Here is a 12,578-nt window from a genome sequence, read left to right on the forward strand (position 1 = left end):
CAACGTCTGAAGTTTTACAAGTTACTGTATCTTACCCTGAACTAGACTGATAATCTACCCTGGTACAAAACAGCTTCATGTTTTCCAACTACTATGCTGAAAACTAGAGGTTGGAAAAGGAAATCAGTATAGAGGCAGTGAGATCCATGACAACATAAAAAAGGGAGGTGTGTGATTAGGGGTGACACGATCACAGTGTTTCAATTTCTAAGGGGCTGCCACAAAGGGGGGTCAAGCTATTCTCCAGAGCACCTGAAGGCAGGACAAGAAGCAATGGATGGAAACTAATCAAGGAAAGAACCAACCTAGAACTAAGGAGAAAATTGCTGACAATTAGAAGAATTAATCAGTGGAACAACTTGCCTCCAGAAATTGTGGGTACTCTAACACTGGAAGTTTTTTAAAAAAAGATTAGACAGCCATATATCAGAAATAGTATAAGATTGGAGAGGGTTGGATGAGAAGATCTCCCAGGTCCCTTCCAACGCTGTAATTCTGAATTACATCTTAGCATATGAAATCTGCTGAATGATGCAATTTGCTTTTGATAAGAAAATCAGTTCATTTTGTTATAAACATTAAGGGCGACCAATTTGGATTGCAGATTATACAACCATCATATGAACTCAATATTACCCAGCAACATGATAAAAGAGAATATGATACCAAAATAGAGTGTTTTTTTCTTATATTATCAGCTTCTAGGTATGCTGAAGTAGCTAATAGTGGTAATCCAGTGAAATGGCATTAAATATTTGAATTACCTATCGTCAGATTGGCTGTGGGGAACACAGGGAGAAGCAAGTGTGCAGTAAAATAATATGGATGCCAGCATGATATTTTTTTGTTTTTTCCCTAAAGTTTAAGATAACAAACATACATTTGTGTACACACACACATACAAATGCACACCTAGTTTACTGAAAGCCAATTGTGTCAGGATCATAGGGGCTGAATTGGCAGGCAAATAGAATTATAAGATCACAAGCACAAAACAGTATAACGTAAATCATTAAGCAAAAATGTAATAATAATAGTAGTGCCCAAAACATGAATAAAATCAAACGAGAGCTAGCAGCAGTATATCCCTATTAGACTTTTCTGCCTAAGGTGTTTTATTTATACAGTATGAGCAGTAGAGCACATTTTGGCTACCGATAGTAGTAATTATAGTGTAATATTCTAATTTGATAAACAGCTATAATGGCATATGAAAGATCGTTGCCACTACATATCTTATCATAGGATCTGAGATGTTCAGGTTTACATTAGGACCTAAACCAGGGGTAAGCAGCATGGCTGGCTCAGGAATTCTGGGAGTTGAAGTCCACGAGTCATAAAAGAGCCAAGGTTGCCTACCCCTGACCTAAACTATACAAATTATGCTGCATTATCTTTAATGTCTTACTTTATATGCCTATAATGATTGTAGACATAATACAATTAATCCTCATTTAGTAGCCACAATTAGGACTGGCAACTTGGTTATTAAATGAAATGGTCACTAAGTGAAACTGTGACAATACTTACCAACTTATTTCAACTTTCTTTTGCTTTGCAGATCCGCAAAGGTTGTAAATGTGCAAAGTTACTTTTTGTCACAATTGCAAACAGGCAGTAAATGAGGCAGTTGCTAAATGAGAACTCCCTGTATTAGCATCCTACGTAGTATTCTTAACGGCATTCAGCAAACTCCCGATGACAGTAGAGAGTGTTAATTGGAAACCTAAGTAACAAATCAAGGATGAAGTGAAGTGAGAAGAGAATACAGAGTTGCTAAGTACTGCTGTGTGTGTCCCACTTGTCACCCTTATAATTCATTTCTTTGGACTGAAAATGTGCAATGTGTGATCCTGTATGACCCTGAAATAATTTTAATTTATAATGGAACTTGAAAGGAAAACCTTTTTCTTAGTATTCGCCTTTTCTGTCTACACAAACTTTGATTCTCACAATTACTTCTGCCTTTTCGGCCACTCATTATCTATTTAGTAAGGAGGCTGTTGAAGAGCTTTTCAATGTCATCCTCAAAATCAAGAGCCTGTATACTGCCACTTTCTCCTGCTCTCAGCAAAGGGTCATGTAAACTTTTTTTCTCATAGTCCTGCTTCAGAATCATCACCTTTTTATTTTCCTTCTTTCTCCCTGTTAAGAAATGATAACAACACTGGTTTTTTTTCTCCCCCTTTTGGTGAAGAGCTGCTGTAAAAGATATCTGTTTACAAATTAGACATGAAAATAATGCACTACTTATTATATGGTAAATAGACTCCAAACATAATGTTCAATTATTGTCTTCTCTTTTAATTGTGACAGGGAAGAAGATTCACGTTTTAACTTGAGCTTTATTTTTAGATGCTTCTGTAAAAGAATCTTGGTTTGCATGGAAAAGTCTCAGAGTCAGTCCCTGCTATTAACACTGTGGACCAGGAAATCTTCAGCGCTAAAAACCTGGAAAAAACTTGCTGAAATCCATGATTGATTGATCAATTAATCGACTTCCGTTGTTTTGCCACTCCTAGTAACCACAGTGATTTTTTTCATGACAATCTATCATTTTTTTTATTTAAAAAGTTTTATTAATAATTAACAAAATAATCCACCCATCCCCACCCCCCCTACCCCCACCCCACTTCCCAGAGCCAAATACAGGGTATTACAAGCATATTAAACACAATCTAATTAAATTTAACAAATATATTAAACATAATCTAATTAAATTTAACAATTTATATAACAATTAAAATCATACTTAACCCTTAATTCCCTTTAAACCTTAATAACATATTATAAACAAATCCATTTGTAAGCAATTATTATATAAACAATTATTATAAAAAATAATACTTATTATTTTTTCTTTTTTAAAGATTTAATCATAAAATAAATGGAACTTTTTAGTTCCATATTTAATCTGAATATAATCTAGACATCTTCTCCATACCATAATATATCTTTCTTGTGTATGATCTTTTAAATAAGCAGAAATTTTAGCCATTTCTGCTAAATTAGAAACCTTAAGTGTCCATTCTTCTAATGTAGGCAACGAATCTTTCTTCCAATATTGACCTATCAATAACCTTGCTGCTGTAATTAAATTCAACATTAAAATAGTTTCTTTAACATCAAAATCCTCAAAAATCTCTAATAAAAATAGTTGAGGAGTAAACTTTATCTTCCTTTTAAAAAATATTTTGAATGTTCCACCAAATCATAATCCAAAAAGCCTTAATATTTTTACAAGTCCACCAAATATGAAAATAGGTTGCATCAGAACTACCACATCTCCAACATTTAGGCTGTAAATTAGGATACATACAAGACAACTTTTTAGGATCCAAATGCCACCTTTTATAAACATTTTATAAAAATTTTCCCTTAAATTTTGAGCCTGTGTAAATTTAACATTTCTGGTCCAAATTATCTCCCATAAATCCAATGGGATCTGTTCCTGAATATTCTGAGCCCATTTAACCATACAATCTTTAACCAATTCCGTTTCCGAATCCAATTCTATTAACGCATTATAAATTCTTTTTATAAGAGCCTTATTCTGATCTTTAATCTGAATTACCAAATTTTCATCTCCTGATGTTATTCCAACTTTCTTATCTAAAGTCCACCTATCCACTATTTGTAAATATTGAAACCATGACTGTAAAATATTTTCTTGCCTTAATACATCTAAAGATTTTAACTGCCAATCATTATCTAACCAAATAAGTAATTCAATGTGGCCTTTTATCCAGCTACCTTGTTGCTGGTCATGCTCTTCTCTTTCACCTTTTCCAGCATCAGAGCAGTTTCCATATAAAATAGTATCATTTGATTCTGGTCACTTCTTTTTAATGAGCCATTTATTTCTTTTCTTGTCTGTCCACAGTATTCACATGAGTCTTCTCCATCATCAAGGTTCAAAAGCATCGATACTTCTTCTAACCTGATTCTTCAATTACAATGTTTCCTTCTATTGTACATCACAGGCAATATCATGGCTTGCAATTTTAATCTCTAAAAGGGATAAAGACATCATAGCATTTAAAGATTTTTCTGAAGTTTTTGGTGCTTTCTGAATTTGATTGTTTCCTTGAAGATGTTTCATTACTGGACTAGGCAATATCTTCAGTACTAGAAATAACTGGAGTTTGTTCTCTGTTTATAATCGGTAGCATGCCCTGTCAGTGTTGGTGGGGATGTTTTCTTCTTGGTAGTTCTATGATTAGGCTGTTTATTGCTTGATTATTTGTCTGGGTTGATAGTTCCTTAATTAGGGTATTGTTTAGTTCTTGATTGTTTCTCTTGTGTTAATCCTGATATTAATTTCTGCCTATCTGAGTAATGATTGCTGGTAAGGAGAAGTTCTGATCTTTTTATTTCTTTTTTAGCTTTGTTATTGCCTCTTTTGGTATGTAAATGTTGTTTATATCTATGGGCCTCTTGATGGCTGACTTTTCTGAGTGCCAAGGTTACAGGAATCCCTTACGATTTTTGGATTTAGCTGGGTTTAGGATGCTTACAGTTTCCCAGTTGAAATTATGGTTAAGTCTATGTGTGGTGAACTGAGGATTTTCATTATATCTTCTGATTTCTAACTGATATGTATAGATGTACTCTGTATGCCTGTATTCCTACACAGTATTTTGTCTTGCATAGTGGCTAAAAAAGATTTCAAGTTCTTTTCCAAGACCTTCATGGCTGCTCTGCCAAGTACTAGTCTGCAGCATAATCCACTTGTTGATGGTTGATCCTCAAAGACAAAAGCTATCGACTATTATGACATCTTCATTCATTAAAGCTGGTTGTTGTACCTTTTGTCATTAATTTGGTCTTTTTCATATTTTGGTCCCATTTTTCCCCACTTTGCTCCTTAACATTTATTACTAGAGCTTCCATATCATTTGTATTTTCAGCTATCAGGATAGCGTCTTCACTATGTTTCTCCCTCCAGTTTTAAAACCACCCTCCTTCCAATCCAGACTTAATACAAAACAAAAGGCATGGAGGAGCAGATCTGTTCCCATTCATGTGTACTTTTCCTGGTCTGCATTGTAGAAAGTCTATGTTACATTACTAACCTCTGGCTTATGAATACCCTCTAAATATAAATGGACTGCTTGCAGTACTCAAAATGGCAAACAGCCAAATGTCGAGAAAATCTGACTCAAAAAGGAGGAAGGCAGGAAGGTACCATCAATGAGAGCACTAGCACTGCAGGCAGGGAGGCCCTGGCATCATCATCATCTTCTCTCTTGCACATGTGGCTGGCAAGGAGAGGCCCAATGCTGCAAGTGGAGATCTCTCTCTTTATCTCTCTCTTAAGCACATAACATCTCAGGCATATGTAATATGGGTGCTGCAGGCAATGAGGCATCACTAGCATCTTTCTCTCAGGCAAACACAGCTGGCAAGGAATAACACTGGTGTTGCAGGCAGGGAGGAACAAGACCACCTAGTCTTCCACCGCTGCATTTCCAAGCTTACCTCTTGGCCTCCTGGCTTACCCATACCCATACAATCCTTGCCCCCACTGGGGTCTTTGCATGTTCCAGACTATTTTCAGCAGTTCATAGTAAGTCAAACATTTGATTAAATAACACATTGCAGTTTAGATACAAACTGGATTTAATGGTAGACTTAGGAACAGATCTACTTCTAGACCTAGGGACTTGCTGTAATCTGCATTTGATAAATAAATAGATAGATAGATAGATAGATAGATAGATAGATAGATAGATAGATAGATAGATAGATAGATAGATAGATAATTGAATAAAATAAATAAATAAATAAATAAATAAATAAATCTGTGTTGATGCTTATTGTAGTCTCTACCATAGGAATGTCCCATACTCATTAATCAATATGTAGATTAAAGAATACCCCCACACAGACACACACACACACACACACACACAGAGAGAGTAATTACAAAGACCAATATAACTTCAAAATGTTTATAGATTTTTGAATTGATATACCTAAAACAATGAACAATGATTACATGAAAAAGTAGGGAATTCTGAGCATGGTGACAGCAAAAAAGATCACCCTTCAGTTTTGAAAAGACTATGTAAACATACATTTAGAATCTTGGAGCAGCAAGCTGAGTTTGCTTTTTCTTTTTGAGCTGGCTAGCTATCAACATAATGTAAAAATTGATCAATGTTATTTCATGCATTCAGAGTTTAATGATCTATTCAAAAACTACTCTAAATGATTTCTTATATGCAACACAATTTATGTAGTTCCTTTTTTCTGCATTTTTCTGTCCACTTATCTTTTTTTTCTTTGTTATTTGCAAGGATACAAAAAGTACTTTTCTTCTTTTAAAAATAATGGTTTTAATAAATGTTTTTGAATCAAGTGCATTTTCAAAGTACAAAAACAGTGGATAAAATTAAGTGCCAGTCTGTAGATTAATTCAGGAAGAGACTTCAATCAAGTTGAGCACTTTACTTGGAATTTGAAAAGATAAAAAAACTTCAAAATTCCCTGGCAATGGGTGGCTGTGGAATGAAAATATGAGGCTGAATATAAATTCTTAGGATTTAGGGTCATTCTGAAAATGAAATAGGAAAGTACCACTTTGCTGACTTTCCATAGCAATTGACTAAACTCCAGCCTATCAGCTAAATTATTTCTACTCACAGTACTAGAATACTTAGAATCCCAGGCCCTAGGAAATTAGAATCTGCTTCTCTTAAGAGCTGGACTCCTATCGTGAAGAATGATATTTGTGCTATTTGGTCTCTGTAAAAAAAAGAGGTATGGTATGCAGAAATTTTGGGATACAAGGAGCTAAAAGGAGTAATTATTCTAACTTGTTTCACTGAGTTGTCTTCAGGATTAGATCAAAACATTTTCTATCCAAAAATGAACAGCCCCAGTCAAGTTATGTACTTTTGAAGGCTTGCTTACAAGCCAGAAAATTTAAGCAATTCATTTCCCCAGAAATAAAGCTACCATTAATAATATAATAGCAAACTATTTTCTGCCTCTCTATGAAACTCAGAATTAGGTATCTGAGTTACTTTTCTTATCCTGTAGATCTGCTGTTCTCTCTACACAGACATATATGAGAGAGAGAGAGAGAGAGAGAGAGAGATCCACCCATAACTATGAGTGGCTTCTTATATTTTTATTTATCATCTAACAATCTTACCACCCTACATCCCTATCTCCCTCCCTACCAATATAAACAAATATTTAACTCATGTCCTAATGGCACTTGATGGGTAACAATAGGATAAAACATAATCCAAAACCTGGTAAATGAAATAGAAGCACATAAACAACTAACTATAACCAAGAGCTGAAAAGCTATGCAAAGAAAATGTTTTTCATTTGTTTGCAAAACCAAGAGAGATTTGAGCAGACCATGTAGCTCCGAGGAAAGGGAATTCCAGAGGTTGGAAGGCATTGCTGAGAAAACTTGTTATCTGGTTCACTCTCCATAAACCTCAGAAAAAAAAGGGTAGCCTCAACAGGACCTTTCTAGACATTCAGATGGAATCAGCAGATTCTATCTGTGAAGACATTGCCTAATATATCTCTGCAACATATAGGGATTTAAAGGTAATACCCAGCATTTTGATACTTCCATCAATAACCTAGTCATAACATTCTCCACCAGCAATAGCTTCTGGGTCTCTAAAGGCAGCCCCATGTACAGGGTATTTTGGTTCTCTGGTTGAGTACTGAATTACTGACACCAGGGCATTCAGTCATAAGTAGTGTTACAAATGAAGCTGGATGAAGGCCAATTGTCACAATTTTTACCTGCTGTTTTAATGGGATCCAGGAATTTAGGAGAATCATTGCCCCCAGGTTATGAGCCATCAGGTTCAAGGGAAATGGGATTCCCACTGAGAATAACTACTAGGATTGATATTATTGGGTTGCCTAGTTTTATTTAATTATGGTGTAAATTAATACATCATATTGTTTCAGTACAGTGACATTTGTAACAGTCTAGCTGTTTATTAATAATCAGAACTCCAACTTGATAGGATCTCATTTGATTTAAAGCTTCCAGACACTGGTTCAAGATTTTAACAAATTTATGGGGCTTATGTAAAATTTTGGTTTATAGTTGCTGGATAAAATTACAGAAAAAGCTGTTCCCTTGCCATATAAGATCCCTGAGGAAACATATTATAGCGTGATTTCCAATCCTCAGGCACGTCTCTTCCCTTTTCTGAATTGATATATATTCCAGAAACATGTAACATAAGCTCTGTTAGTTCCTCTTCATGAACAAGAGGAAGGAGGAATAGGATGAGACACATCAAAATACTGTGTTTTATAGCTCCTTCCAGTTATTTCCTGACAGTAATTCTGGTAATTATCAGTAATTCCTGAACAGTAGATATGTGGCAGAGAGCTTAGCCCCGAAGGAATTTTAAAGAGTCATTGTGGGTCATTATTTCTCTTTAAATCCAGGCATCTTCTCAGCAATCAGTTACTAACCACATAATAGCTCTTGTTAGTAATAAAAAAGAAAAGAAAAGAAGTCTTTGTAGGACATCTTTCCAAATCACCTCAACTATTCATTACACATTTTGCTTTAGGGGTTAAGGATTTCATCTCACTTGATGTATCTCCTGTATAACTTTCAAATCTCCTGTCCACCCTTAAGCACTTAACCTCTCTTTTCAGAAATTAAGTGTGGAATATATAATATGCAAGCTGAAATTTCTAAAAGCACATAAGGGAATAATTTGGAAAGTTAACTGTACGTTGAATAAATTAAGCTTCTTTGTGCAGCAAGAGAAAAGGGCTGTTTTTTATTATTATTTTTTAAAGCTCAAGTCTATCAAAATTAGATGCATGAAATACTTCTGATAAATTTCAGAGGCACTTCCTCTTTCCACTTACTTTCCTATTGCTAATTCTCTGTGGTGCAAAACATTCCTTGAAAGACTGAGAAACGTTCCGGTGAGCCCACCATCATTGTGTCAGATGAATTTTTCTGTGCCAAACTGCAAAAAAACACAATATGATATACGTAGTTTTTGACTTAAAAGTTCTCATTTAATTTGTAGTTACAACAGCACTGAAAATAGTGGTTTACAACCGATTCTCACATATATCACCATTGCAGCATCCCCATGGTCACATGATCAAAATTCAGCCATTTGGCATCCAACATTTATTTTTGATGGTCGCGGCATCCCAGGACCATCTGATCACCATTTGTGACCTTCCCATCTGCTTTCCAATGAGCAAAGTCAATGGAGGAAGCCAGATTTGCTTAACAACTATATTATTTGCTTAACAATTGCCGTAAAAAAAGTTATAAGATAAGACCACTTAATATCCACATTGCTTTTCAATAGAAATTCTGCTCCCAGTTGTGGTTGTAAGTCAAGGACTATCTTCATTGCTTCAGCACAGAACTAGTTTCAAACCAAAAGGTTTCAATTTTTTGGCAGCCCCCATCGCTTTTTAGCTGTCTATAAGGAGCAGGAACTCAATCACATGTGGAATCTTGTGCTTATGCTGTCCCAGGTCTTTATTGAACTGCCTATGCCCAGTTATTCAGTCTCTAGCCAAAACCCACACCTTCTTCTGGTTCCACCAGAGACTCTGGCAAGCCAACAAAGAGAATGGGTTAAATTACAAAACTTTGTCAGCAGTTAGATCGGCCACCTACAGCATGCAAATCCAAGGCTAGAAGTAATCCACAAGGTGAGGCACAAAGTCAAGGCATCCATCCAAGGTCCAAACACAAGTCCGAAGGCAAGAAACATGGGAAGCAGGAACACAAAGCAAGGTAACCAGACATGTTGTTCTAGGAGCATCCTTCTCTTTGGACAGACTTAATTAGTTAATGCTGGTACAGCCCCTCATGATGGGTGAAGCTTCTGCCTCATGAGTAACCTGGCTGACCAGTCTGGGCTATGGTAACGTGGGTAGCAATCGGGGCTCTCAGAGGGGCGATGGGGCTTAGGGCTAACATGCCATTCTTGATGCCCAGAGCTGTCACATCAACAATGATGGGCTGGACTTGATGACCACCAGTGTTATGTGGATTATCAACAATTCTGCCATCTCTCAGCCCTGTGTGCCCTTGGATGGGGAGGAGGGGTTGACTCCACCTCCTCATACTCACTGACAGCTGCTCTCACTCCCTGCCTGGAGCATCCAGGCAGTTATAATTCCTCTGTTTGAGTTCAGCCAGCTGCAGTTGCTCCATTGAGCTGGAGCTCTCTGCTCTCTGGTCAGTGACTGCAACAACCCCAGGTTCATTGCCCTGTCTTCCCAAAAGGTGCCAGAGACTGGCTCCTCCTCCTCCTCCTCTGAACTAGCATCTAGAGCAGGGGTCTTCAAACTTGGCCTTTTTATGACTTGTGGATTTCAACTCCCAGAATTCCACAAGTCACAAAAGGGCCGAGTTTGAAGATCCCTGATCTAGAGAGATCAGTGCTGCATCCATTACACGGCATCACAATTACAAGCTGGGTGTTTAATAAGCCCGTTTCATATTGTTTAACAAGCAGCATGCCTCTAGTTTGAGAAGGTCTGCCTGCTTACCTTATTACAGTGTTTAAATATTTTTTCTCCATAATAATGTTTTTATACCCCCTCCACCTGCTGTTTCAGAGTTTGTTGCCATCTAAATTATTTCCTTAATTTAGATTTGGAACAAGCAAACAAATAAAGTAATGTGCACACATGCACACACATGTAACTGTGGTTTAGTGGGTTTATTAATATTTCCCTGCAACTCTCTTCACCAAAACCCCAGAACTGTCAGCCACAAGTCTAGCCACAAGCAGACCAATGCTAGTCCACAGAGCAATGACCAATGAGTCCACAAGGCACTTGGAAGTTTCCCAACCAAAATAAATCCACCAAGCAAAATTAAATCCACAATACAAGAGGGTTCACAAGATAAGAAAAAAGTTCACAAAGCACAATCCAAGAGTGTTAATCCAAAGTGAGACAAGAATAACAACAACCAGAAAACACATAGTTAGGAAATGAACACATTGTTCCCAGCATCACTTCCATCTGTCTGCTGTGCTAAATAGCCAGCTTCTGGTGCAGCCCATCAAGAAGGGCAAGGCTTTTGCCTCATAAGTAAACTGGCTGACCTTCTCTGCTCCTGCCTTTTTTCTGCCCTACATGTTCTTGGATCAGGTGCAGAAGGCATTTCTTCTTCCTCATCACTGACCAGCTGCAGCTGCATATTTTCCTCACTTGAAGCCTCAGGCCTGCCTGCTGCAGCTGTGCTTCAGCCAAATCTCTCTCAGATGGCTGTTTGGAGCTATTGACCAACTCCCCTCCAGACATGCCTAGAACTGGTTCATTTTCCTTTGATCTGACATCTGAAGAGATATTTGGGGAAGCATCTGGGGGAATCATTACAAGTAGTTTCTAATATGTCATGTTATTGAGCATGGCTTACTTTTAAAGCTTTATAATTTGTAATCTATTGTAGTTTTTAAAGTTTTAATATATAGCAAGTCAACATTAGCCTTTTCTTGTATTGGAATTGCAAACACAAAAGATGAAGGTTCAAAATGTAGAGCAATCATGGGAATATCAGTGAAAAAAACCATACCTAGGATACACATAATCATTGTAATCATCCAGTTTCTGAACTTTTGTGCTTTCATATTCTTTAAAATAGCAGGAATATCCAGAATGGAGTGATGTTGTTGAGATCTACATTCTAGTCCACAGAAACTCACTGGATGATTTTAGTTCTCTTCTGTCGCTCACTCCAATCCATTTATTTATTTAGCATATGGCATATCATACATGGGCTAGCAATATATATTAGCATTAAACCTAGATTAATAAAATACAATAAAATACAAATGTTAAAAAGATCTATGTTCAAATACCAATGTCTAAGCCAGGGGTGTCAAACTCAATTTCATTGAGGGCCGCATCAGCATTGCAGTTGCCCTCGGGGGGCGGGTGGGTGGGGCCTGGGTGGGTGGAGCCTACTGGGTGGGCATGGATGGAGTGGGTGTGGCCTACTGGATGGGCATGGATGGAGTGGATGTGGCCTGGGTGGGCATGGCCAGCTCTACATTATTCGCATCAAAGGTGCCTGTGGGGGCCTGGGCAGAGTGGGACAGATCTGAGGATCTCTGGCAGAAGGGGGGGGGACCGGGGCAAGCGCCAAGGCATGGTCCATTTCTTCATTCCTCACAAAGGGTGACACCTCCCCAGCATGCACCCAGGGGGTGGGGCCGACACAGCAGGGGCTGGTTTCTCGCTGCTTCTAGACGGCTTTATAGAGCTAAGACTGAATGCGTTTCAGCATAGATGGCCACCACAAAATTGTACATTGGCTCCCGGCCGGCCTGGGCCAGGGCCAAGGCAGCGAGGGCGGTTCCCTCGTTGTTTCCAGGATGGATTCACAGGCCACATGAAACCACTTCGCAGGCCTCACCCAGCCCCCAGGCCTTGTGTTTGACATGTCTGGTCTAAGCCATCTAACCACTGAAGTGCAGCATTGTTTATATTTTTTTAAAAAATCAGATACTGTACCAGTATATGCCCTCAGCTTACAGCTGATCACAATGTGATCTACATTTTGACATGGGACCTCACAGTCA

At 37.7% G+C, this 12,578-nt stretch overlaps 1 protein-coding gene across 7 annotated transcripts in view; it reads left to right on the forward strand.

The window, feature by feature from the left end:
- CDH18 (cadherin 18) overlaps positions 1–12,578 on the forward strand; it is a 605,479-nt gene that overhangs the window by 482,494 nt on the left and 110,407 nt on the right. The window lies entirely within an intron of this gene.

The sequence above is a fragment of the Crotalus tigris genome, unplaced genomic scaffold, assembly GCF_016545835.1.
Source record: "Crotalus tigris isolate CLP2741 ecotype Arizona unplaced genomic scaffold, ASM1654583v1 scf7180000018018.2415403412:4055106, whole genome shotgun sequence".
NCBI classification, from domain to species: domain Eukaryota; kingdom Metazoa; phylum Chordata; class Lepidosauria; order Squamata; family Viperidae; genus Crotalus; species Crotalus tigris.